General features: G+C 39.5%; 1 long non-coding RNA gene across 1 annotated transcript; it reads left to right on the forward strand.

The window, feature by feature from the left end:
- The first annotated feature begins 3,515 nt into the window (after window positions 1-3,515).
- LOC121907381 lies at window positions 3,516-17,448 on the forward strand. Its single transcript, XR_006098856.1, has 3 exons — window positions 3,516-3,682; window positions 3,827-3,957; window positions 16,960-17,448. It is a non-coding gene; the product is annotated as an uncharacterized LOC121907381 (long non-coding RNA).
- The last annotated feature ends 9,171 nt before the right edge of the window (window positions 17,449-26,619 follow it).

The raw sequence follows: 26,619 nt of genomic DNA on the forward strand, positions 1-26,619 counted from the left end.
TGTGGATTTGTGGGAGCAGTAAGTGGAGAAGATGCCTTTTGTTTTGTATCAGTTCTAGATATTGCAGTGGAGTCATGGTTCTCACTCAGTCTGCCTGACAGCTCAGTATCTTCCCTTCCTTCACATTTCCCACTGACTCTCCTGCCAGTCAGTGGGGGAAGTTAACGTTTTAGTGATTAGTGTGTTACCATGTAAGCACAAAGTGTATATGGGCTGTTAATTATTACATATTCTGTCTGTAATGAGTCAGTATGTTTTTGAAGGTTTTTACATATTCACTAAAACTCGGCAGTCTGACTGAAAACATTCACAGCTCTTTTAACCTTACAGGGATTATCATAAAATTATTATAAGCTAAGTGAACATTGGCTTCAAATGGAACTAATGAGTTAATGTTTTAAGCATTAGAACTCTGACTATGCTTGGTAAGATGGTAAACATGAACCTTTTTGAAGGCACCTGCTGTCAAACCTTCTGACTTTGGGAGAGTGGGCTGTGAAGATTTGGATTTTCACATACAATCTGAAAAGCATCCTGCTGTGCGTTTGAATTGTACTGCATGGTGAGTCATAGCTGTTCTTGCTACAGCTGTTACTGTATACTGTGTACTGCAGCTTAGTAGGGCAGGGTTAAAGTTCAACTGTAATCACATTTAATCATTCATCTTTGCATCATGTTTTTTTTAAACATATTGATAATACTTTTTCATTATTAAAATGAAGAAAAAAGGTCTTTGGGGAAATATCACAAATGCTCCTTTTTGTCTCAGCCGACTGGAGGGGTGTGTCGATGACTTGTTTGATTTACAGCAGGCTGCCAGAGTACCAGTGGCCCATGTTAACTACAAGCCCATGTAAAAACTTAAGAAAATAGGACAGTGTGTCATTTTACCAGCAAAGTTAAAAACTTCAAATCTGTAGTACATTCTGTTGTGGTGAAATACAATGAAACACATAATATCTAATCAGTAAACTTTTACACTACAGATTTATGTTTACATAAAAAAGAAACAATACACATATCATAAATACATGATTTACACGATACTTTGATACAGGTACAGATCAATGCTGAAAACCAGAAAAATGTAATGGTAAAATGTTCACAGATCTAATGGTTTATTTTCACATCAAAATGTATCAATGCATGTATCAAATACATGACTTACATACTCTTTACTACATGTATGACATACAAAAATACCCCCAGTATTCCTGTTACTTTAAGCTCATTACTTATACAGCACAGCTTAAACAAAACAAGAAAGAGGAAATTCTCCCAAGCAACTAGAAGAAGACCTTCTGCACAGACTCATTCAAAAATCACAGTCAGCAGGTGACTGAACAACAAATTATTAATAAACTGGAGAAATTTCAAATTATTCAAAGCTCTGCAGACTTTGTCCCTGTGACTGACTCTGTGTCGACAACATACTATAACACAATAGCCTCACTGTCCTGGGAGACTACCTGCAGTAAAGTTACATATTATGATCCCTTTGCTGTGTTCTTGTTAAGGAGTTAAATGCGCACAGAAAGCCAGGAAGACATTAAAGCATCAGCAGAAATCAACGAGCAAAGAGACAGAGAGAGAGAAGGTGTATCTGACTCACATTGATAGATATCAAATCCACTCTCCTTTCTCTGATGGAGATGAAAAAGTTATGCCATTTACTGTACTGCATCTGCTGCTGTGATCATTTTCTTTGTTGACAGACCACATTGCTACTAGCTATCTAGTGTTAAAACACCAGTGTTGATATCATCAGCAACACTGGAAATTAAGCTAACGCTCGCAGTTATTTAATTTATGTTGTTAACTTTCTTTTGTTTATATAGTATAACTGGCTTGACAGTTGGTTTCACAGTTTCACAGTGACACGAAAGTGACACTTAAACATTTGATACTATTTTTGATCAAACTTCCCCTTTCTTCTCTTCGGTAAGGCTGCAACACCATGTTTGACCACACAGGCTGTATAACACTTACAAGCAGTTACAACCCCCTCCGTGATGCTGGGATGATAGCGGCTCAGGCTGCTTCCTCCAGCAGAGGCTGCATGATGCAGAAAGCACTTGCTCAGCTGGTACTGCTATTTATCGGACCAGCCAGTGCAGCATGTCTCCTGTGGAAATAGTGAGGCAGCAAGCAGCATTATATCCTCACACAGGAATAACGCGTCATGCCCATACATTGACCGGAGTGAGGAAGCCTCATGTCTACATAGTGTCAGCACTGTGTCCCACTGTTCGCACCACCCTGCACAGGAATGACGCATACAGCTTACCACTCGGTGTTATGTTAGCGTGGCCAGTGACATTACTTCCTCCTTATTGAGTAATGTACTAGGCCCACACGTGGACTGAAGAGAGGAGACACCAAGGTGGCTCCACTCCCCTCCGATTATTTCTGTGGGAAATACAAAGGATGACAATGACACAACATCTAACGCTGTGCTGAGGCAGCCAACTGCGTTCAAGGACCACGCTGTCAGCGACAATAAAACTAAGAAAACAGAGAAGAAAGACAGGAACGAGGAAAAAAAGGTAACAAAACAAGTAAGTAAATGTATACACAGGGTACATGATGGCATCACCTATCATAATGCTATCATTCACGTACCACCGTAACAGTAGTATACATGGTATGTATGACTATCATGTCTATATCAAAATGATAGTTACAACCAGGGCCAGCATTACTGGACACATAGCTGCTACTCATATGTCTAATATTAATGACATATAGGACAAACAACACATTACATAGCTACCATTCCTATTTAACTATGACAATCCCTCCCATATATTAATAACACCTTATTGGACATCCTCATCCTCATCATCATCATAAAGTTATCATTCATATGTCATAGTGCAAGTACCATACCATTGTCACTGTTCTGTTCCATCTCTCACAATTCTTGATAGTAACATCTTACATAGGCCTATATTAACTTTGTCAAATTCTCCATAGTTAGCCATTCAGTATTATTTTTGAGCGCAGGGCTTTGTAGCAACTCTCTACCAAGTACTTTGTTGAGCAATATAACATTGCTTGACCGGGCTACTCGTGTGGTTGCTTTGCAAGTCCAACACACCAGTGGGTCAGTCTTTGGACAGTGTGGATTAGCAGTCACGCACTCTGGACCCAGAGATGTTAAGGCTGCCATCTCCTGCTAAACTGGAGGCATATCCCCCATTCCAGTCTCCGGAGCATACTGAACCTCGATCAGTCTCCAATAGCCTGCATTGAATTGACAATATATGACATGATAATAATCTCCAGCCACAGGTAACATAAACTGATTGCTGGGAGAGATGTCTGCCAAAACTCCATCCACTGGAGCAGTCTCAACTGAAACATTGAGCTCCACAATTTTTGCAGCACTCATCACCTTGGAGGCTGCGGGCTCACTATCACCCGTGTTGCTAAGGTTGGACGCTCCTTCAAATTGCAAGGATTTGAGCTGTTCTGACCCAGCAGCGCCATCAGACTGCTCATCACTTCCAAAAGGGGAATTTTCAGCATAGAGAGAGAGAACATTGTGTCCTGGCTCTGACACGGTTCTTGTAGCAGGACACTGGGCCTCAACTCTATCCAATCTCTCTCAGACCATGTATGGCAGCTAGGATTCGAAGCTGAGTGTCATCCTGCTGACCCTGTTCTCCCAAAGCACCAGGTAGGTGATATGAGGGCTGGGTAGCATGTTTTTTACCTGGACCTGCCTACAATTAAAGGTGTGCTCATCTCTGCACTTCTGGGAATGTTTCCTGGAAACATATCCCCCCTCACCAACTGGCTCTTTGAATGTGCTCCTCCACAGGAAGTTCAACTGCTGTCCTACACAGATTCTCAACATCCTCCAATAAATGTACCATGCCAAAGACAACGGGAATTCATGATGGCCATCACGGGGGCCTCAGCAAAAACAACACAACTGTGAGGCCATTTCTTGTAAGTTTTTGTAATTGTTTTTTCTTTTTTTATTTTTGTGAACTGAAAATAAACAGCAGTGCCCAACAGCTATGGATAGCTGAAAAATGGGAACCAATAAACAGGCCACTCACAGCTGGCAACAATCACTTACAATAAAATAAAATATGGAATAAATGTAATTCACCTGAAAACACCCACTGTATGCATGTAAAGGTGAAGGGGGAAGCAATCAGAGGCCCACGCACTGTGAACAGAGGCTAAGGGCAATACAATCAGCACTTAACAAAAAAATAATAACCAACTTAAATCCCAGTGCATGTCATATACAGGTAGAAAAAAGTAAACAATCCCACCCGTTGTACACAGAGGTAAAAAGGGAAATTGACAGGACAATACAACCAGCACTTAACTAAAATAATAATAATAACCAACTTAATCCCTGTGTATCTCATATACAGGGAGAAGAAACTAAACAGTCCTGTAAGAAGGGAAGTTGCTAATAACGCCTTTTTCTGATTAAATAGAAAGGAACAGTTTATCAAAACTCACCTCCCCCACTAATTGTGTGCAAAAGCATGATGAGTGAGGGGTAAGGGAAGGGTGGGGGGTGCGGATGTAACTCAAAAAACCCCAGTCACTGCGAACAGTGAGTAAACGGGGAGAGTAAGTGAACCCAGTTCAAATTAATATAGAAAGAGATTACTTAGTAATCATGCCCAAATTGTTTCATTAACTTACTCCTGAGCGAAAAAGTGTGTGAAACAAACAGCACTTACCCAAAGCTGCAATCTACAATAATTGCTTTGCACTAGGTGCAACAAATTAGGCTACCTGAAATGAAAAGAAGAGGTTAACACAAGCAGTGTAACCCTCTGCCATTTAAATGCAACTCAAAACCGCAAAAGGGAAAAACCACGTACAGTATAGTCCTCAGGGACACAAGGCACTTGTGCCACAGTGACAGATTGGTAATAGTGGAGTCCAAAACATACACAGCTTACCTACAGGTCTTGGATGGGGTGAGTGAAGAAAAGAAGAAGAAGCACGGTCACCTGGATGCTCTTATAGATGGAGAACCAAGCCTCCTAAGGTCAGTCACATGACTTTGTTGATACATGGTCTCGAGGATAGGTAGATGATGGCATCATTCAAGGTAAAGACTGTGGTGACAGTCTGAGTGAGGTCAAAATAGATCTCCTTTAACATCACAGACAAGCTCTTCCTGTAAAGTAAGAAGTGAACTATTTTACAGCAGTATGTCAAACACATGCACTGTAGCTTTGACATCAGTATAGTATGATTTACTGTGTCAAAGGCTTTTTGAAAATCATCAAGATCATGCCAACATACTTTCCTTCATCAAGGTTTTGTCTAACAAAGTCAAACAGATGAATAAGACAGGTGTCCGTAGAGTATGATGCTCTAAAGCCAAACTGAAGCTCATGCAACAAATTTTGTCTGACTAAATGGCATGACATGGAGCTTCTCCCCAGCCGAGCCCTACTTGTCAAAATTACACCCTGACGACTATCCCCTGATGTTGCAGCTTGCTAATGGCCTTGTTGACCTCTGTGTGTGCCTGCCACTTCCAGCTTGTTCAGATAGGGACATCTGCTCACCTCACTAGCAGGTCACTGGACTCTCTTAGCTCCCGGACTAATCTTGACTTCTGCTTGTAGCCCAAGATGATGGATTGGATTGGCAGTTAGACTGAGTTCACCCTGAACTCCTGTGTCAGGCCTGTGTCAGAGAAGCATCATGGTAGTCCCAGAGATAGCTGTTCTGTCCATTCCATGGGCACACGCACACACCTTCAGTGGCCACATTACCCTTTGATACAGTCTGAATGTGGTAGATCGAAGTTTATGCACATGCCACTTCAATAAGTTACAGTTTTAAAGTTTAAACTTTAAGTGTTGGAGTTTTTTTTATAAATAGTGCAGTTGAAAAATTGTTAAAAACAAATACAGAGAGGTTACAGGAATTCATGTGTGGAATTCATTATTAGAATTAAAACAACAGGAATAATGCAGAAAAGAGAAAAGAAGGGAAAATATCCTGTATAAAAATATAAGCCAATTAAAAACATTAAAATTGAATTGAATCAAAATTGAATCTTTCCCCTTTTTTAAGGTGCAAAAAACAAGTTAGCTAGCAATGGCAGCACATGTTTTTAATGTAATTACAAGTGGAGAGTCTTTAGAGACATGTTAGGGCAGCCTGATAATAAGGAATTGCAATAATAGAGCCTAGAAGTAACAAATGTGTGGACTAGTTTTTTGTATCTTTTTGAGACAGGCTATACCTGATTTTTGCAATGTTACAGAGGTGAAAAAATGCAGTCCTTGAAATTTGTTTCATGTGGGAGTTGAAGGACATATCCTGATAACTCCCTGATTCCTTACGGTGGTGCTGGAGGCCAGGGTAATGCCATCTAGAGTAACTATATTATTAGATAATGTGTTTCTGAGGTGTTTAGGGCCAAGCACATTAACTTCAGTATTGTCTGAGTTTAGTAGCAGAAAATTACAGGTCATCCAAGTCTTTATTTCCTTAAGGCATGCTTGGAGTTTAGTTAACTGATTGGCTTCATCTGGCTTCATTGATAAATATAATTGGGTATCATCTGCATAACAATGAAAATTTATGGAATGTTTAATAATTTTACCTAAAGGAAGCATATATAAGGTGAATAGTATTGGACCAAGCACAGAACTCCATGTCTAACTTTTGCGTGCATAGGAGATTCATAATGTGTACAAACTGAAATCGATCTGACAAATAGTATTTAAGCCAGCTTAATGTAGTTCCTTTAATGCCAGTTAAATGTTCCATTCTCTGTAATAGGATGTGATAGTCAATGGTGTCAAATGCACCTCTAAGATCTTACAAGACAAGTACACAGAGAAGATCTTGTCCAATGCAATTAGGAGGTCATTTGTAACTTTCACAAGTGCTGTCTCTGTGCTATGATGCACTCTAAATCCTGACTGAAAATTGTCAAATAAACCATTGTTATGTAGAAAGTCACACAACTGATTGGCCACTGCTTTCTCAAGAATCTTATAGCGTTTAATATTTATGTTTGTTAGTACAAATGTAATTTTGAGTATCCAGAGGCATAAGGGCAACCCAGTGTGGGTGTACATGATATTGTTATATGTTTATTGAAATGTACTGCTGTAACCTATAGGACGTTATGAACACCGTTGCTCAAAAGATGTACTTATTTTATGCATCCTATTTTATTTATTTTATTTGTAAGGGACCATGTACAGTGTCATAAACATATATGTTACCATTTGATGGTAACATTTTTTTAGAGTTCACTGAATGAAAATACACAAATTCACATAATGGAGGAGAGAAGAAACCATTTAAAATTTTATAAACAAGGGACAAATTTGAATATAATGTAAAATTCTCAAAGCTCAGTATTTCGTCAGTATTCTACAGTGACGACAATTAATTGGCTTTTTGTCCACAGGATGAAAAGAGTGGACTGGAGTTGACTGTATGAGATATTGTGTAGGACTGAAACATGGATAGCACAGCTACTCTCACAATTCTAAGGAGATACCTCACATCTTTCTTCTCCCTATACACTCCAGTGTGTATAATAGACAACACTCCCATCGTGTCACGCAAATTAAGGGAATCCATAAAATTTGATCAATTTATTCAACATATATAACACATACATGCTTTTGATGGCAATAATAAATATCATAATATCATGAATTAACATAAATTAACAATACCATGAATTGGTATTGTTAGCCTACATTGTAACATTTCTGATGTGAGTTTGTTGTCAGAGCTGCTAAGAAGCTGACAGCAGAATTAGAACAGGACATGCAGGTTTGACTCTGAGCTGAGGGTGAATGATAATGATGATACAGTGATGAAGGTGCAGTGATGATGATGATGATGGTGATGATACCCTGATGAAGGTGGAGTGTAAAAACAGGGAGCACAGGTGGTGCTATGACTGGGTGGTAACTAAAGCCAGATCCACTGAAGGGTGTCCGATAAGAATAAAGCAAATGTCTCTTTATTTTTCAATTGTCTTTTATTTATTGCCACACAATCAACACATGCTCATTCTTCCATATAGGTATGTGTGGTTCTGAAATGATATAAAAATACAAAGTTAATAATCCACATGCAGGTCTCTTCATAAAGACCTGCAAATAATCCATAGACATCAAATACAAAATTAAATGAATAGCGTTAAATACATCTGTATCAATAACCTGGATAATTGTTGGCATGTGAGCTAACAGTTAACAAAGACACAAACCAGGCATACATTTAAATACACTCATACTGCTATCTACTGGTAGAGAGGGTAAACATCAGCTTGACCTACTAACACTCTGAGTCCACTCAAGCAATAGTGCATAATGGCGAAAACCAAATTCAGTATCAGTGCTAACAGTAACAACTCTGCACACACAATAATTACTTAGGTAAAACTATATTATGAACTGTATTGCACCAAACAATGCACTACTTAATTGAAAACTTGACTCTTGCTTTGTACATGGATAAATTAATGATATTAAACTGCATGTAATCAACTACTTTTGGTAACATACTTCCATCAGTCCAGGTTTATTTATTCATTTATTTATTTATTTTTCTTCTAACGTTACCCTGGTATGTGCTTGCATAATGTTACAGAATGTTCATTCTATCCTCTTGGCTTTTATTTTGATATATTTATTTCTAATTCTGAGTCACCTGTCTTGCTTTTCTTCATGTCTGTCTTCAAAAGGAAAAAGGAAAAACAGAATTTGCAAAAACCAACAAACACTGGACTGTTATTTGAATTTGGTTTTCTCAATTTTCGTTTTTTGATTCAGACAACAAAAATGTTTTTTCGTTCTTGGTATATAACAAAAAAACATGGTATTTCCGTTTTCCGTTCCATTAGAGATGCAGTAGGGGCAGATAATATTGATGTAACAATAAAAGCGAAAAACAAGTTGTTTTCTGGTTTTGGTTTAATTTCTATTCCAATTGCCAATTAGAAGATGAAAATGGGAAAAGCATGTGGATTTCCATTTTTTAATTCACACAAAAAACAGAAAAACAAAATAATGCATTGTATATTTGTTTATCCTGTTATCAAACAAGTTGATAACAGGTCAAACCAAAATGGCCTAAAATATGTGCTGGTAAAACCATTTGATTCATGGATCTCCAGATATAAAATTACAGTGTGGATGCATTTTTGGCAGACTGGTGAATTATGACTCACCATCTAGTTAAAAATCTGTGTTAATTGTACAGGCTGAACAACAAAAGAACCACAAACAACTTTCTTCATTGATTAGAATGTTTTGGGGTTTTTTTTCTATTCATGATCTGTTATTTCACCCATTAACTTTTATTATGGATAAAATTAAAGTCAGGGTGAGTCTGTCATCACAAACACCACAAACAGAAGACCATCCACCCCTGCTGAGGCAAACAAAGACCCGGCTGACAGACAGTTGCGATGGAGCCAACTTTAACACCCACAGGAAAACCCTACAGAAGTGTGTCTTGTCTTAGATAAGATAAAAAGGTTTGATCATTTGTCTCCTGCGGAGACAGTCACCACACAGTTTTAGAAACACTTCTCCAAAAATTATAAAATTAATATTTTCACCCCACCCCCATATTCGAAATCCTTGTGAAAAATTGTGGAATTTTTCTTCAGTGGGACATAGTGTCACATAATCCACCAATGATGCAAATTGTTTGTGTTTGCATATGGGCAGCTGAACACACACATTTCTTACCATATATCATTCATTTCACACCCGTATTGCTTCCATACAAACTTTTCACAATTTACTCAGTTAGCTGATAAATGCGGCAACATGTTTCACACAAAAATTGAGTGGATGTGCTGCTGACTGATGGTGTTTTGGGATGTCAAGCAGTAGCTAGTCGTAAATGTAGCAAAAGTTATGCATTTGAACAAAAAACCAACATGTACTCCAAATTGAATGACCATGTAGGTTGTTTCTACCTGCATTCCAGAATGACCCATTGGAGTGAAATATGCCGCTTTACAAAATAGGACCTTAATATGCTGCTTTTCAAAACTGTTACAAATCACTGTTAAAAAAATTTTATCGTGTTAGAACATAATTACTTTGGCTGCTAGGTGGCGTCTGTTACTCTAACGTAACTATAAGTCGTTCTTGGTGACTGAATTTATGACCTATAGTGTCGTTTTTCTTGGGAGGACAGGCTCATGAAAAACATATGAGGGTGGATGTAATCTTGATGTGTTTGCTGTGTGTTTGGTTACAGTATATAACATTTATTATCAATATTATCTTGAAAGTGACAGTATACTGTAGTATATGAAAGTAAAATCAAGAAGGTGCTTCACAGGAAAAGCGTTTATACAGCAAAAAACACATTCACAAATTCAGTCATTGAAAAGATTGCAGGACTACAGTAGAGGTATCATTCTTGCAAGCAGGAGCTGAGAGTGTATTTACAGTATTTGCGTGCATAAAGGTGGAGGAGGGAGCTTGAAAATATTTACAAAAATATACAAAAGGGGGGCCCTGCAGCAAAAAGTTTGGGAACCTTTTCAAACTTTTCTTTCAATTACATGTTGTTTCTGGAATATGATAAAGAAATGTATCCCAATAATTTACAGCTGTGCCCAACTTTACGCATCTACATTTTGCATAAATTATGACATTAAAACTTTAGAGTGGAAGTCAAGAGGGAAGCCTTCTGCAAAAGAACCAACATTCTACCCTGAACATTGAGCCGTTGCTCAGATCAGAAGGCAAAAGCCCCGCTCAGGCTCGGGTTGGCTGGGCAGCCTGAGCAGGGTTTCTGCCTTCTAATCAAAAACTCGGAAGACACTCAGGAGCCAGATATTTCTTTGTTCTGTGTTTAAGAGCAGCTGAGATTGATTAAAGGTCAGTCCACCTTAAGTGTGCCTGGTCAGGTTAGGCTAACCCATTGTTGCTAACTTTGGGGCTAACCCCCTTCCAGTCTTTTCTTGGTCTTGAGTTGCAGCATTTATTAACTGACACACTGTAGCCTGTAATCTACATTTACTGCCATATTGACAACTTACTGCTAACCTTTTCCTCCGCTCCACTTGCATTCACTGTCACTTTTCTGCCACTCTCTCTCTTTATTCACTCTTCCACACAACTACACACTCACTATGCACACACATTATGCACTGTCCTATTCCTTAATGGAGCTACGCTACTCTTATAACAGTAACTTTCACGTAGATGTCCTTTGAAGAATGAGGAGAGGGAGGATGACTCAAAACTAGGGATGCATGATATTGGATTTTTTGCCAATATCCAAAATGCCGATATTTCCAACTCATTGTGGCCGACTGCCACTGCTGATACCAATGTATGCACTTTTTTTCCAGCTGGCTGAGGGGACTATTATGCATGCAAGCATAGATTGTACAAAGTATAATGAAGAAAGATATGAACGAAGAACTTAGGAAGACTGGAGTTCAGGAACTCTGCATTAAAACTTTAATGAACCTTCCAAGTGGGTGGAGCAGTAGTTTTCTTTGAGTTTATTAGACAGACAGGATTGATGTGTGGGATTTAATCTCTGGTCCAAACTCCGGAGCAGAAGGTGGCGGTAATGCACCTAATACGCTGGTTGCCAACCACCGTTATAAACCAAAAAGAAGGATTTTTTTTTTTCCAAACAGAGTGGTACATCCTGTCGGCCAAAGTGTTTCCTATCTGTGAAGCCGAACATAGCAGTTCCTCGACGGACTGTTTCACCCCGACGGTCACCAGCGGAGGCTAGCTGGCTGTGCTTCCCTCCGTTCATGCTGTGACGCTACCGCTACCCTCTCAGCTAACATCAGCCCCGGCTCTCCATGTGGATCTAACCAGAGAACCGAGCCCCAATTTGTTATTCAGGTTAAAGTGGGAAGAAGCAGCAGGTCTGACGGGCAGCTGAATGAAGTGGAGCCTGTGGAGGAAGCACTGGGACCATCGGGGTGACACAGTCCGTCGAGGGAAGCACAGCCAGGAGGCGGAGGAGAAGGCGACATATCGGCCTCTCATAATCGGCGGAATTTGCCGATGCCGATATTTCATTTTAGAGCTTTTATCGACTGATACCGCTGACATCATCATCATCATATCATGCATCCCTACTCAAAACAATTCTACAGTAATGTACGGTATTAACATGCTCGCACAGTTTGTGAGTGAAAATCATTAGTAGCCCACTGATATAAATGACCGTTTGAAATTTTAACAGCAGCGCTCATAATTTTGCAGTGGAAGTGCCTTAATATAGGGGAAACACTGCGATAACTCTCCCTGCTTTTTCATCTGTTTCTATTTTTGGATATATGTAAACTGTAAGGGAACTGGGGGGAGCACCTGACAAAGACTTATTCTGACACCCAGAGGCACGAGCCAGTCACCATTCTGGATGACATGCCACCAATTCATCCACCTAAGCATGAGATGGACACAAGGCCCCTACATGGAATGAGATGGAGAATGGGCAAGAACAGCATCAGCCCCAGGGCCCAATGGCATTCCATACAGGTTCAATACATCTTGCAATACCCCTGGAAGCTAATGAAAGTGGCATGGGGGAAAGGATTCATACCTGAGGCATGGCAAAGGCTTTTCCCAAAGAAAAGAACTCCTCAACCATCACCCAGTTCCGCCAGGTAAGTCTTCTGAAGGTGAAAGGAAAGATTGTCTTTGGTGTGGTGGCCCAAAGACTCTCAGCATTTTTGCAGAACAACAACTTTGTCGATACATCAGTGCAGAAAGCAGGGATACATGGTTTCTCACGATGTCAGGAACATGCAAATATCATCTGGCACCAGATACAAACTGCAAAGAAGGAGAAGAGAGACCTGCATGTGGTTTTCCTAGAGCTGGCCAATGCCTTTGGGGTGGTGCCTCACAAGACTTCTTCCAGGTCCCAGAGGGCATCACAAAGCTTGTCAAAGCTTACTTCCAGGATCTCCAGTTATGCATCACAACACAGGACAACACCACTGTCTGGCAGCACCTTGAGATAGGCATAATGGTGGGCTGTACCATTTCTCCCCCTGGCATTAATCATGGCAATGGAGGTCATCATCCGAGCATCATGATGGGTGGTCAGAGGAGAATGCTTGAAGAATGGGCTGCGTCTTCCTCCAATCAGGGCATACATGGATGACATGATCACACTAAGAACAACAAAAGCATGCACCAATCGCCTGCTGGATAAACTTCAGGAAAACATCAAATGGGCACAAATGGAGATCAAACCCAAGTAAATCGCTGTGTTCAAAGGCTGGCTCACACACAAAAGGTTCTGCATCAACACTGAGCCAATACCAAATGTCCTGGAGAAGCCCATCAAAAGCCTCGGACGATGGTACAACGTATACCTCAAAGATACTGAGCAGGTGGAACAACTCAGGATGCAATCACTGGCCTCAAGCAAATCAATAACACTGCTCTCCCAGGGAAGCTGAAGCTTTGGTGTTTTCAATTTGGACTGCTACCTTGACTCAGGGCCAATTACCATTTATGAGGTCACTCTATTTCATGCAATCGACTGAAGAGACTGGTGAATTCACAAGTAAGGAAGTAGCTTAGGCTACGGAGATGCCTCAGCAGCATAGGGCTTTATGGGAACAGAGCCCTCTCACTGCCAATCCCTAAGCTGGTGGAGGAATACAAATGTGCCAAAGCAAGCCAGACATGATACTCACAGAATCTTGGAATTCAATCGTAAGAGGCTTTGCTCCAACTCAAACAACAGGGAAGAAATGGACCCCACCCACAGCAATACTGGAAGCAGAATATGCCCTCCGACATCAGGATATAGTGGGCCATGTCCAACAAGGCAGAGGGGGCTTTGGCTGGGGAGCAATAAAACCTACTTGGCAAAAGGCTACTCCAACTGAACACTGGCACCTGGTGGTGGAGGAGGTGTGCCGCCAAGAAGAAGCAGCCAGGTGTGTCAAAGCATTATCCCAAGCCAAGCAAGTCCGCTGGGAGAGGTGGGATGGCGTTAAGAGCAGGAAAATGGCATGGAGTGAGCTATGGAGCATGGAGTCAAATAGGTTGAGTTTCATCATCAGAGCCACATATGATGTCCTGCCCTTTCCCACAAACCTAAATCTTTGGCTGGGAGAGGATCCAGTTTGTCCCCAGTGTGCAGTTCTGGCAACCCTCAAGCACATCTTGGTTGGTTTTAAGACCAGCCTAACACAAGGCAGATACACCTGGTGACACAACAAAGTGCTGAGGTGTTTGGCAGCTGAACTTGAGTGCAAGAGATCAACCACCAATGTCAGGCCTGTCAATGCCCAGACAACGTTCCCACAACTACCATCCATCATCTGGGAAGGAGAGAAACAGGGGGCTAACTCCTCGCCTCCCAACTCATGCCCACTGAATGCAGCTAGGAACCGGGAAATGCATGTTGACCTTGGCCAGAGACTCACCTTCCCATCTGAAAATTTCAACGACCAACCTACAACCAGATCTGGTCCTCTGGTCCAACTCCTGCTGGCATGTCTTCATCATTGAGCTGACAGTCCTCTGGGAGGATGCTGTGGATAAGGCATATGAACAAAAAAGATTGTGATGGGCCAACCTTGCAGTTGAAGCAGAGGAGTGAGGCTGGATCAGACTGCAGTGTGCCTGCCTCAGCTGAGGTTGTCATGTGATAAAAGGCCGAAACACCTAGTGATGTCAACGTACACAACTGAAGATGTGTCATAATGGTAGCACCATCATCAGGTGGTCATCTTCAAGAACAACCCCACTCAAGTCAATTGTAGTACAGAAACTTCACTGATTGTAATACCCGGTCCTACGAATCAATCTGCTTCCTCATGTTGCTCCCCGTCACCACCAGTATGTGTGTCTTACATTGACATTTGGCAGCTATGTCACCCACCACACAGCAGGCCACACCAGGTGTCATAGATTTTCAGTCGTATGACATTAGCCTCAGACTACCGCTTCAGTATTACTGCCTGCCCTCTGCTCTATCATCTAAGCTTAACTGAGCCACAAGAGCAACAAGATGAGAAGATGAAAGTGAGGAGGGTGAGGAGAAGAAGCTGTGAGAGAAAGATATCAGCAATCCACATCCAGTTGATGTGACGCGCATACTGTACAGTAAGAAGAGTGAGGAGAGTACATAACATCAGTGGATGAGAGAAAGAGAGCAGGCAGATGGCAGTGAACAGCAAATGTGATAATAGAGGAAGCAGAGTGAGCAGGGAAGGAAGCAGGAGGAAGACGAAAGGATGGATAAGGGAAGACAAGCTTTAAAGGAGAACAGGGAGAGCCAGAATTGTGTCAGTGTTGATGATGTGCTTTTCTTTTTCTGCATGAATGAAATCAATCAGGAGGACAGATGTCTAGTGTCTGAGGTGATGACTAGTATTCAGGGAAATTATGAGTGGCTGAATGTGTGGCTCCCAAAAAAGGAATGCGAGCAGGATAAAATCCTCACACTAATCACCATCTATTGTCTCTGTGGTCAGAGTGCTTTGGTGTCCTCATAGGAGCCAGAGCTCCTCCTGATGGCATGTTTGGGGACTGCAATCCTCTGTGACATGCAAGTACATGAGTGAAATTTAATGCTGTGTTCAGGCCAGCAGAAAACATATGGGGCTGCATCACTGTGGGCATGTTGCTAAATATACAGATGAACAGATAATATTCAATCCAGGGAGTCCAGTTGGCAAGGCAAGGCAAGTTTATTTGTATAGCACATTTCAACAACAAGGCAATTCAAAGTGCTTTACATAGAGCATAAAAGGCATCAAGACAGAATATAAAAGCAACACAAGGCGATGTAAAGAGACATTTAAGCAGTTGGAAGGATTATCAACACAAACACACTGCAGCACTGTGTACTCCTTTGAAGTGAGATCCATGTGGGTCCATGGATGCATGTTAGTGCTATGTAAAGTGCTTTACAGGTGACTGACAAGCTAATAATATAAATATAATAATAATAATAATGATAATAATAATATAAATAAGCTAAAGTTAAGACATACAGTATAAACTGTAAAACAATTTGACACTAATGAAGAAAAAATGTATAAATATATTAGAGATTAAGATAAAATGGAAAAATTGTGACATTATGATAAATAAAAGACATTAGAAGCATTTAAAAAAAAAAAAAAAAAACGATTAAAGATTAAAAATCAATGGCCCATTTTAAGTAAAAGCCAGACTAAAGAGAGGGATTTTAAATTTATGTTATCAACACTTTTAGCTACTCTTAGATCCTTGGGCGGACTCAAAGCATAAAAACTAAATGTTTGGTAACACTTAAGTCTGCAAAGTACAGCCTCATTATGAAAATTTTCAGTGTATTTTTCAATACTGTACTATAATACTATAATGTGTACCAGTACAGTACATACAGATACATGTATACATACATACATATGTACGTATGTACATACATACATACATACATATTGGTACAAGGGAACAAGATGTGAAGTTAGGGAATAAGGGGGTAATAATGGGAATTTAATCTAATCTCTAGGTCCCTATTCTAGTATTCTAGTACACTATGATTTCCTAATCTCCATTGATATGGTGACCATCGTGGAAGACAAATATATCATCTAGTCTGAGCTTGGCATAAGTATTTTTAACTATTGAGTACCTGTTTTAATATTACGGAGTACAGTATGACAGTATGACAATATTCCAATAATTCAATTAAGCATTGATTAGACTAGACTGTGATTTAGATAAAGTGTTGTCTGCAAATGCTGGAGTTAGACAAAATGAAACCCTAACCCTTGCCACAAGATGTCCCCTGATTTATGAGAGATGGCTGCTGTGAGTGCTATGGCATGATTGGGACACGAGCAGATTGGATCTATATTTAGGTATGGTTTGGAATTTCAGTGTCATGCATTGTCTTTCTGGATTTGTGGGTGATTTAGATCATTTTCAATTTTATCAGTGATCCTCTCATCTCTCTGCATTTTTCCAGGCACTTTGGTGGCTTCTGTTACCTGATGATGCAAGTCTTGGCAGGCAGAAATGGCAGCAGTGAGAATCCCCACTATGATACTGTGTGTGTGTGTGTGTGTGTGTGTGTGTGTGTGTGTGTGTGGCATCCGGTGTTGATTTAACGATTGGCAATCACAGTGAGAGAGGAAACTCTGATTGTGATGAACTTGCCTCCTGCTGTTCTCTCTTGTTGAGTTTCCTTTCCAGCATGACTCGTGTAATTATCCTCCAATTTGTTATCCAGATTTTTTTTCTGGACACAACTACTCAAACATCCAGACAAATCACTTGGAATCAAAGAGTGATTATGGTAGAAAAGGGTCAATGAACTTGTTCCAAGCATCAATGTGACTTCCACTCTTGACACAGGAATGTGGACAGGAGTAATCTCTCCACCACACAACAATGTAGCACTGTTTAAATCATCTGTTAGTGATGTCCTGTCCTTATCTTGTATTAAAACTGATGTTCTGTTGCGTCTGCAAAAGGGAGAGAAAACTTTTTTTGTTAATCAAAAAGAAATTGGTAGAGTCTGATTTCATGTTTCCCTTAAAAAGATGTAAATGTTTAGATTGATTCTATTTATTTTTGCAAAAGGGTCTGAAATTCAAAAATTTACTTGAGGTATAGTGCTGTGCATGCCACTGAACTTACCAAAAAGCTTACAGTGGAACAAAAACAATGTGGCAGAGGGGGATGTAGAAGTTACAAAAGCGTCAGGTGTGTTTCAGCCAACCTTCAAGTCTTCAGGGAGAACTTGACAGTAGAACATATTATCTTTAAATCTTGTGTTAGAATGATATTGATAAACATATCAATTAATAATACTGACTGCTCCAGATACGTGTTATGATGTCATTTGCTTATTCCACAGTCCTGAGTATCCTCGACACTGTTTATTAATGTGTCCTGTGCTGGCACGTCTTTATTATCTAGGCTTTGTATGTTCAATGAAATGCACAGTAAATTATATGGAGGTATAGCATTAGTGTGTTTGCAGGTCATATTACAGCAGTGTTCACATCTCCCCTGTGCAGTTAATTGACAGTCCACAGGAAGAACTAGAAGAGTGCATTCAGTAGTGTGCGGATCTCCGCCAAGTGTGTCTGGTGGCATGTATAGTCTCAGTTTTCTTTAAGATGCATAGAATAGTGTAATGGTATTGTAACTGAGTGTCATCCTGGGTTCACCCAACTATATAAACTTAAGGTAACAATAAACAGGATGATAAGTCCAAACTCAATTTAAACATTGTTATTTATTTAGAACATTTTGTTGTAACCATAGACTGTATAAAAATATGGACGTATTTACCGTGACGTCACCCGTTGGTTTCTGAAGAGCGGTTTTGAAGCTCAAAGTGAGCCACTCCGGCCGTCGCCATCTTGGCAGTGCGTGACGCTTCCTAACTCCCAGCCAATCAAAAATGGGCAAAGAGGCAGGCCGAATGGCTAAAACAAGCCACCTAGCGGCTGGCGGACCTGTCACTCAAAGCAGCCATGTTCTTCATTATGCATAACTTTACAGCTTAATAAAATTTAAACGGGCAAGTTATAAAAAAAATTCACCCCCCGTACAGTTATCATGAAAGGGGAAATTAGCTACAGAGACCTAAACCGTTTTTTGTACCAGGCTGTAAACATGTTTATTTCTGCTGTAAAGTTGGGTATTTTAACATGGGGGTGTATGGGGATTGACTCACTTTTGGAGCCAGTCTCAAGTGGCCATATAAGGAACTGCAGTTTTTAGCACTTCCGCATTGGCTTCATTTTTCAGCCCTGGAGGTTGCCACTTGGTTGTAACACACCACACAAAATAAAACCCCTCTCTCTCCCCTACCAAACAAAGAAGAGTTGAATCTCACTGAATTGTCCCTCCCGGCTCCCTTGCATTCAGGATGGCAGCAAACTAAAGCATGGATTTATTTATCTCGTATTGTGCCTGACTTTAGTGGCTCATAACATATCGGATATGGAATTAATCTGCAGATGCTCCAGTTCAAGATGAGACTAAACCTTTCTATGAATGTCAGTTTGTGAGCGATTACAAAGGCCAAAATGTGGCCTGCAACAGACTTGTTTTTAGCCTAGCAGATTGCCAGAAATGCCTTTTGCTGCAGTTGTTGATCATTTGCAGCCCCTACCAGCCAGTTAAGAGGAGTAAGGAGTCAGTAGTCAATGGTGGTATAAAACGCGTTATAAAGTAGGTTTTTCAGCAATTGTGAATCACTGCAACCACAAGAGGTCTTTGAGCATACAGTCATAAATGTGCACAAATATTAGGCTGATGGGTCCGGTAGTATGTGAGATTAGCTGTGGACAGATACACACATGCAAACACACATGGACACACACAAACAAACACATGATCTCCAGTCTTATGTCTGGCGGATACAATTACCATTAACACCATTACAACCCATTCACGTCTTTGTAAAATGTCAACAGGCATAATGCTGCTGCCAAGTTTATGTTCTCAACCACTGCCTGTGTACATTATATGCATTTTCAACAACCTTGTAAGAAAGCTGTCAATTGAACCCCAGTGAACAGTGGGAACCAATGCACCAAGAGTGCCAGAAAATTACTTTCTGCGCCCAAGTGAACATTTAATTTTATTTATGGGGAGATCACCATGCAGAGCAATTAAAGGGTTATATGATATGAACTGACATTTAGTGCCAATGCAGGAAATAGTATGGTATTCATATAGCACAGGGAAAATAAGGCTGTGGAGCTCCAGGGATGTGGGTGGATGTACAAAGTGTTTGAGTTTAACATTGGCAGCCATTGTTGATGATCTTAAACCATTTTCCTGAACTTGCTGTGATTTTAGTTGCCTAAGAGAATAGTCATTTTGGGAAATATTTGTTTTCTTGCCAATAATTAGATGAGAAGATCATACCACTTTCATATTTGAGTGCTAAAAATGAAGCTACCTCCAGCAGCCAGTTAGCCTAGCATAAAGAAACAGCTAGCCTAGCTCTATCCAAAGGTAACAAAATCCATCAACTAGCACCTCTAAACCTCACAAAACCAAAGCATAAAAAAGGAAAGTTTCTGCTGCCAGTCAATAAATAATTTCTCACATAATCCCATGTAAACACACAAATTATTGTTATATCATTCCATTTTCTTTCTTTATGCTAAGCTAAGCTAACTGTCTCCTGGCACCATCTTCAAATTTAGATATGAGATACAGATATGAGAGTGGTGATATTTATATTTTAAAGATCACCTCCAGACATGTATTAAGACAAATAAAAAAGACATAAAAGCAACAATAATGTCTGTCTGATATGGTTTTCCAACCACAAAAAGTATCCTGTAATTACCACTTTAATGTCTTTAAAACGGCATCTATTCCTTCTTTGTCATTAAAAATTTCAGAATATATGAATATGCAAATATATTTAATTTCAGAAGTTTTCCAGTTGGACGCAAGATGTTTCCTACTTAATTGAAAAGTTCAGTATATGTGCACTGGAGGCTTCTAGTTTCAACATCACACTTGTGTACTTGTGTAAGCGTATTTCCCAAAATGTCAAACTATTCCTTTAACCATTCTGTAGGATCATGTTGAAATAAAGACTTTAATATTCACCATAAACATTTTCAGATATGTTATATATGAATGTTTTATCAATATAAACAATAAAATATAACTTCATCTAGGCAGCATTAGGTTTCCCCAAAACATATTTTTGCAAAATGGTTGCATATGAATGTAGATCAGGCTGGTGTGTGGGCTTTCCTGGCTCTGACAAGGTCGCTTTTTATAGAGGATTATTTAGGAATTTCATCATGTTAATGACACATCGCCTGGAATGTGGATTTAATTTTACAAAGATTTTCACACGAGTGACATGTTTCATAAGATGCTGGATATTTATTTTTCTCTTCTTCCATTTACAAATAAATTTAAGCAAAAAACTAAGAACATTTGTTAACAAGGCCCAAAGACTCCTCTGAGTAAATAATGTAATAGTCGAAAGGGAAATGACTGCCTGCAGCAAACTGTTTGCCTGGCATCTGTACGCTCTGACAACCAGCACACAGCCTCATTTTTAATGTTAAACAGCAGCAATTAAAAAGCTATTCAGCTCCAGATAATTGAGCTTTGTTTATGTAATGGTCCATCAAGATGTCAGGGACACCATACAGCACCAGAGGTACAGTAGCACAGTAGCTTTGAATCACTAACTTTGTTTAGAATTATATTAGCTTTATACCATTTAACATGCAGATGGTCTGTGGCTCTTAATGAGTCATGAGATAAACAATGTTTAAGGATGCGGACATGCTGAGCAGCCAAATATTTTTTGTTGACAGTGTGTGGGTGCTGATTTTTTTTTTCTTATATGGAAAGCCTTTTCTATTTTTTTACATTGTTTTTTTTTTTTAAACTTGTAACTGTATTGTGATTGTGCTCTGGATTTTCGACATATTTGTCATTACGAGAATTAATGTTTTCAGTGTAGACTGTATGGGTTCCAGTGTTCTTTTGTTGATATTTTTTATGATATTTATCATATTTTCTATTTCTATTCTACAGTTGTGTAGTTAGTACTACTGTACAATACTACAAGTAATCTTTTCTGTGGAACAGTTGTTTGTTTTTCTGGAATCTTATTGTTAGTCATAATTATTTTCTATTCTGAAACAGATCATTGTTTTTACATTTTATTGGGGAAATTGAGGGAGCTTCACCTTGGGCCCTATTAGCATGTTTTCATGTTTTTCATCACCTCTTTGCAGGTGTAGTTTCTTCTGAAACTGTTGATTTCTTGGAACAAGAGTCCTGCAACAGATGGTTTGGCTCCACAGAGTCCTGATCTCAACATTATGGAGTCAGTCTGGGATTACATGAGGAGACAGAAGCAGCTGAGACGCCGAAATCCAGAGAAGAACTGTGGCAAGTCCTTCAAGATGCAGGAGCAACCTGCCAAGTGCCTGAAAAACTGCGTGTAGGTGTATCGAGGAGAACTGCTGCTGTTTTAAAGGCAAAGCTGCTTTTTGAAAGCATCCTCTCTTTACTTTTAGTGCCTAAAACTTTTGCATAGTACTGTATGTATATTCAGGCTCATTGTCATTTGCTGTGTGAAATGCCTGTTGAAGGTCGCTTGACTGACACATATACTGAATAAATTTACCAGAAGTGTTGACCGTTTGCAGAAGCTGACGTTTTGTTTTTAACTATTGCTTTATACACATCTGTATATATACAAGTGTGCATTCTGCACAGCCAAATATTATGAACAGAAATAGGGTAATTTTTCATGTAAGTGCAGAGCTGTTTTAAGTTTTTACAGTCAAGTCCTAGTTAAAGGATGGACTAACGCACTGTTGGTTTTAGTCCTCTCATGGGATTTGCTGACTACAAACAAAAATCACCAGTCTTATCCTTTAAGTCTCAGGTCTGTAACAGCAAGTCTCAAGCCAAGTCAGATGTCCTTGAATAAAATCCAAGTCAAGTCATGAGTCTTCAGAGGACAAGTGCAACTCACAATGTAGTTTCTGAATACTGACCCTTAAAATGTGAAGCCTGCTCTCTCTGGCTTACTGTCTGGATGTATTTTCACTTCTACTAAGGCCAACCTTACTCCATCAAACATAGTACTGCTGCCTTCAACCGCCTCAGAGAAAAGAGGAGCAATACGTTTTAGAAGGACATGATGGGCTGCAACAACTTGGAACGAGATGAATCAACAATTTGAAGTATAGATTGCCCTTTTTACTCTGCTTGCCTAACAATGGTGATGTTGTTAATAAGTCCAACATGTTAATACAGAGCAAGATGATTCAACAACCAGCCAGTCTGTCATTAAATCTACTGTGGATGGTCATGGCCCCCAGAGGATGATATCTAATGTTTTGTACCTCATTTACACCTGACCTGTATCTGGATCTGTATGTGATCTGGATAATGCAAGGTGTAAATGTGCTCAGAGCACATTGTGATCAGATCAGCCAGACCGCATCTTGGGGTCAGCAAAGTAAGTTGAAAGGTCACTTAGCTCCATGTCCTCCTGCTAAAGTAAGTCCTGCAAAAGCTACAAGTAGTCTAAGTAGCTAGAAGTCTTCCCTTATATAAAAAAAAAGAATTATGTCCGTTCATGGCAGCAGTTTCATTGACCTTGGACGCACCATGTTTGTCGATTCTGCCAACTCTGCCTAGCTAATTTGCATACTGAGATCTGAATACAAAGCATTTTAATACCAGCTGTAAATGCAAAGATCGGATGTCATTATCCAGATAATGTATCCAGACACAGATCACATGTTAATACCAGGTGTTAATGGGACATTAGGCTTTGTGACACCTTTTTCCTTCTCCTTCTCCTTTTTCCTCTTGTGGCACCATCAGGCCAAATTTTCCAGTTTTGCACAAGAAAAATCAAATTCCAAGAGGCAGATTGTCATGAAATTTAATGAGCACATTTGTATTTCCCTGAAGAGTATGAATGCTTTAAATTTAAATGACCCTCTGACCTTTCCTCCAGCACTGCCCTCAGGATAAAGCTCCAATTTATGCCTTTATTACAGTAGAAAAATGGTCTGAAGTGAGGGGAGAGAGAGAGAGAGATGGGGAACGACATGTAACAACTGTCCCTGGCCAGATGCGAATTGGGGACGCTGCAGTTCATGGTTGGTCCTTAACCCCTAAGCCACCAGGGCACCCCAAAGATCACATGTTTTCCACTCCTGCTTAGATTCTTAGGGGGAAAAAATCAGTGTGTTGTTTATTTGCAGGGTGTTAAACATTATTGCAGCTTTTAGGACAGGGGTTGGCAGGCAGGGCTAGTGTTTTCAGAACCGGCCACTGAGGAGCCATCACAGGTTTACAGGAGCAATGACACAGGTATGTATATTTTTATTTGTTTTGTTTGTTTAAATATTTTATTAATCAACTGAAAATCCAATAACTGGTTTTCTGAAAAAAAATATTTGGATAAAGTTTGAAATCATTTTGCCATTGCTTAAGTGCTGAAGTAGCCCATCTTTGATCTGTAGATACTAAAATATACCCATTTGTACAGTTATGACACATGTAGAAGGATCAGGCTTTAACCTTTCAATTAGTTTATTGGCTTTACCTTTCAACTAGGCAGCAATAAAAGCCAGCACGTCCACTCCTGATAAAACCCCATGTGATCTGCTGTGTGTGTGAGTTTTCAAGGGCAGTGATGTTGCTGATTTCTGCTCCGTGTGGCTGCTTCCCCAAAATGGAAAGCCTTCATGAATCACACATGGAAATTTGAACACCTTGTGCACTTCAATGTAATATCACAGTTATTACAGTATGAGGCCAAAAATGCAGCTATGTTTCATTCGAACTGTAGGATTTCTGTCATGTTTATATATACATCTGATCACATATTCATAAAATGTCAAAACCTTTTATAGTGTCTGTGTATGGAGTAGAACAAGGCTCATGAAGATTTCACTGTAACGATTAGTACTTTTTTTTTTAATTAATAGTAGTATTATAAGTGGTGGTTCATTTTAAATGAAGTCATTTCATAGTATCCAGAGAAACATGACTAAACATGACTCATGACTCACTTTGCATGACTCAAACTTTTATATTTCAAATGTTCTCAGTAATGTGAAATAAGAATTAACATTTCACTTGGACTTTTTTCTGAACAAAATCTCTTTTTTTGTAAAGGAGTCTTACAACAGCAGCAGATACAAAAAACAAACCCCAAATGAATTAATATTCAACCTGATTGGGTGAAGAGGAGGACTATTTCAAACCTGAGTCAAAGCCTGATCCTACAACATTTGCTCAAAATGGGTTTTGCTTATTGTTACTTCACTTAGAGGTTTGACCTTCACAGTGTGTGACGCTGAAACCTGCAACACATAGCACACATATACTAAAATGGACATCTTGTGCCCTGTAGCGGAACTTTTGAAATGAAAAATATTTACATATAGGTTCTGGATTTTACAATGGAGGAGATGCAGTCTTTTGAGAGTTTTTTTTACTATTTATTTAAATTTTTTGTTGGGATCTTTTAAGAAGAGCAGCACACACACACATACCACAAATTGTCTACCACAGCTGCTCAGTGGCCACCAGCCTCAACTGCACACAGGTTTCTATCCTTCTGGTTTTGTTTGTAGTACATCTCTCCATCCTGAGGAGGGCAGCAGGCCCTGCAGTGCAGGGCTGTAAACAGAGCAGCCCATGTGAATAACTGGAATCGCTGCTTTGAACCAGGAAGACAGCTACTCACTGAGTCTGTCAAGTCACAGTAACTGACATCAAGATCACTTCCTGTTTTGTGATCTTCCTTTCATTGTAAAAGCCAGACAGAAATGGGCCCTTAGTTCGAACAAATTTCAAAAGAGATCTGAGTCGTCGAGCAATTACTATTTATATTTTTATTTATATTCTGACCTGAATTCCTTCTTTGTAATTATATGAAACTTTGCTTTCAAAACAACAAAAGAGCAGTTGTTTATTGTTCAGTTTGAACTCTCTTCAAAGCAAGACACAGGTTTACTAAGTTTACTACATCCCTGTTTCAAATTTCCAAGGCAGGTTTACAGCAATGTTATCCAGATTGGTAATCATGCTTCTTGGAGCAGACTGCCTAAGAGAAAAAAATGCACCACTTACCATACTATTTTTTTTTATCTTATCAGTTTTAAAACTGCACAAGGAAATATTTCCATATACACATTGAATCAAATGACTTCACATGTAAATGCTACTCCTGACAATTCCACTGAGAAACTCAACTCCACAACAGCAAGCTGTATTCATCCATCTCTGGCCACAAGGGAAAGGAAAACACAGCCGCCGCCACCATATCACCAACCTATGAAGTTATCAAATAGTCACTGCCCCTTTTATCTTCGTTTTGGTCTCAAAATCAAAAGATGTATTGATGTATGAAATTTTGATATAGAAACAAATGAATGATAACTTTACAATTTTTCGAACATCAATTGTTTAAAATGTGTTCATTATGACTGTGAAAAGCTGGGAATTAGTTCAAAGCTTGTTCATTTTCAGCAGGTTTAAAGGACAGGTTCACAATTTTTCAAGTCTGTCTGTCTCTGTCAAAATCCACAGTTCTCCTTCTGTGCAAAAATGTATTTAAAAGTTTATCTGAAGCTAATATGAAGCTTCCGTCCAAATGAGTCAAATCAAGTAGATATCTTTCAACGTTACAGTCTTTTTAGTGCCAAAGTTCCTCTTTTTGTTACTATACTTCCACCACAGCTCAACAGGGAAACACTGTCCGAGGAAACACAAAGAGATGAGAATTTGAAGCTAAAAAGACTGTAAATGTGGCAGATATGCACTTGATATGACTAACTCAGACTGCTGAAGCCTCATATAAGCTTCATATCAACTTTTTAATGCATTTTTGCACCAAATGACTGTGTGGACACACTGTGGATTTCACTCCATCACTTACATTGAAAACACATTTGAAGAGGAACTTTTAATAGCCAGTATGAACAGGAGGAATGATTACAGTGAGGAAAAACTCTTTCGGTGTTCATATGGACACCTGACTGTTGTTTTAAGACAGACTTGAAAAATTGTGAGCCTATCCTTTAACATCACAACCTTTATTTTGAAAACACAAGCTTACAAGCAGATAATGCTGAAAGCT

This window comes from Thunnus maccoyii, chromosome 11 (assembly GCF_910596095.1).
Source record: "Thunnus maccoyii chromosome 11, fThuMac1.1, whole genome shotgun sequence".
NCBI classification, from domain to species: domain Eukaryota; kingdom Metazoa; phylum Chordata; class Actinopteri; order Scombriformes; family Scombridae; genus Thunnus; species Thunnus maccoyii.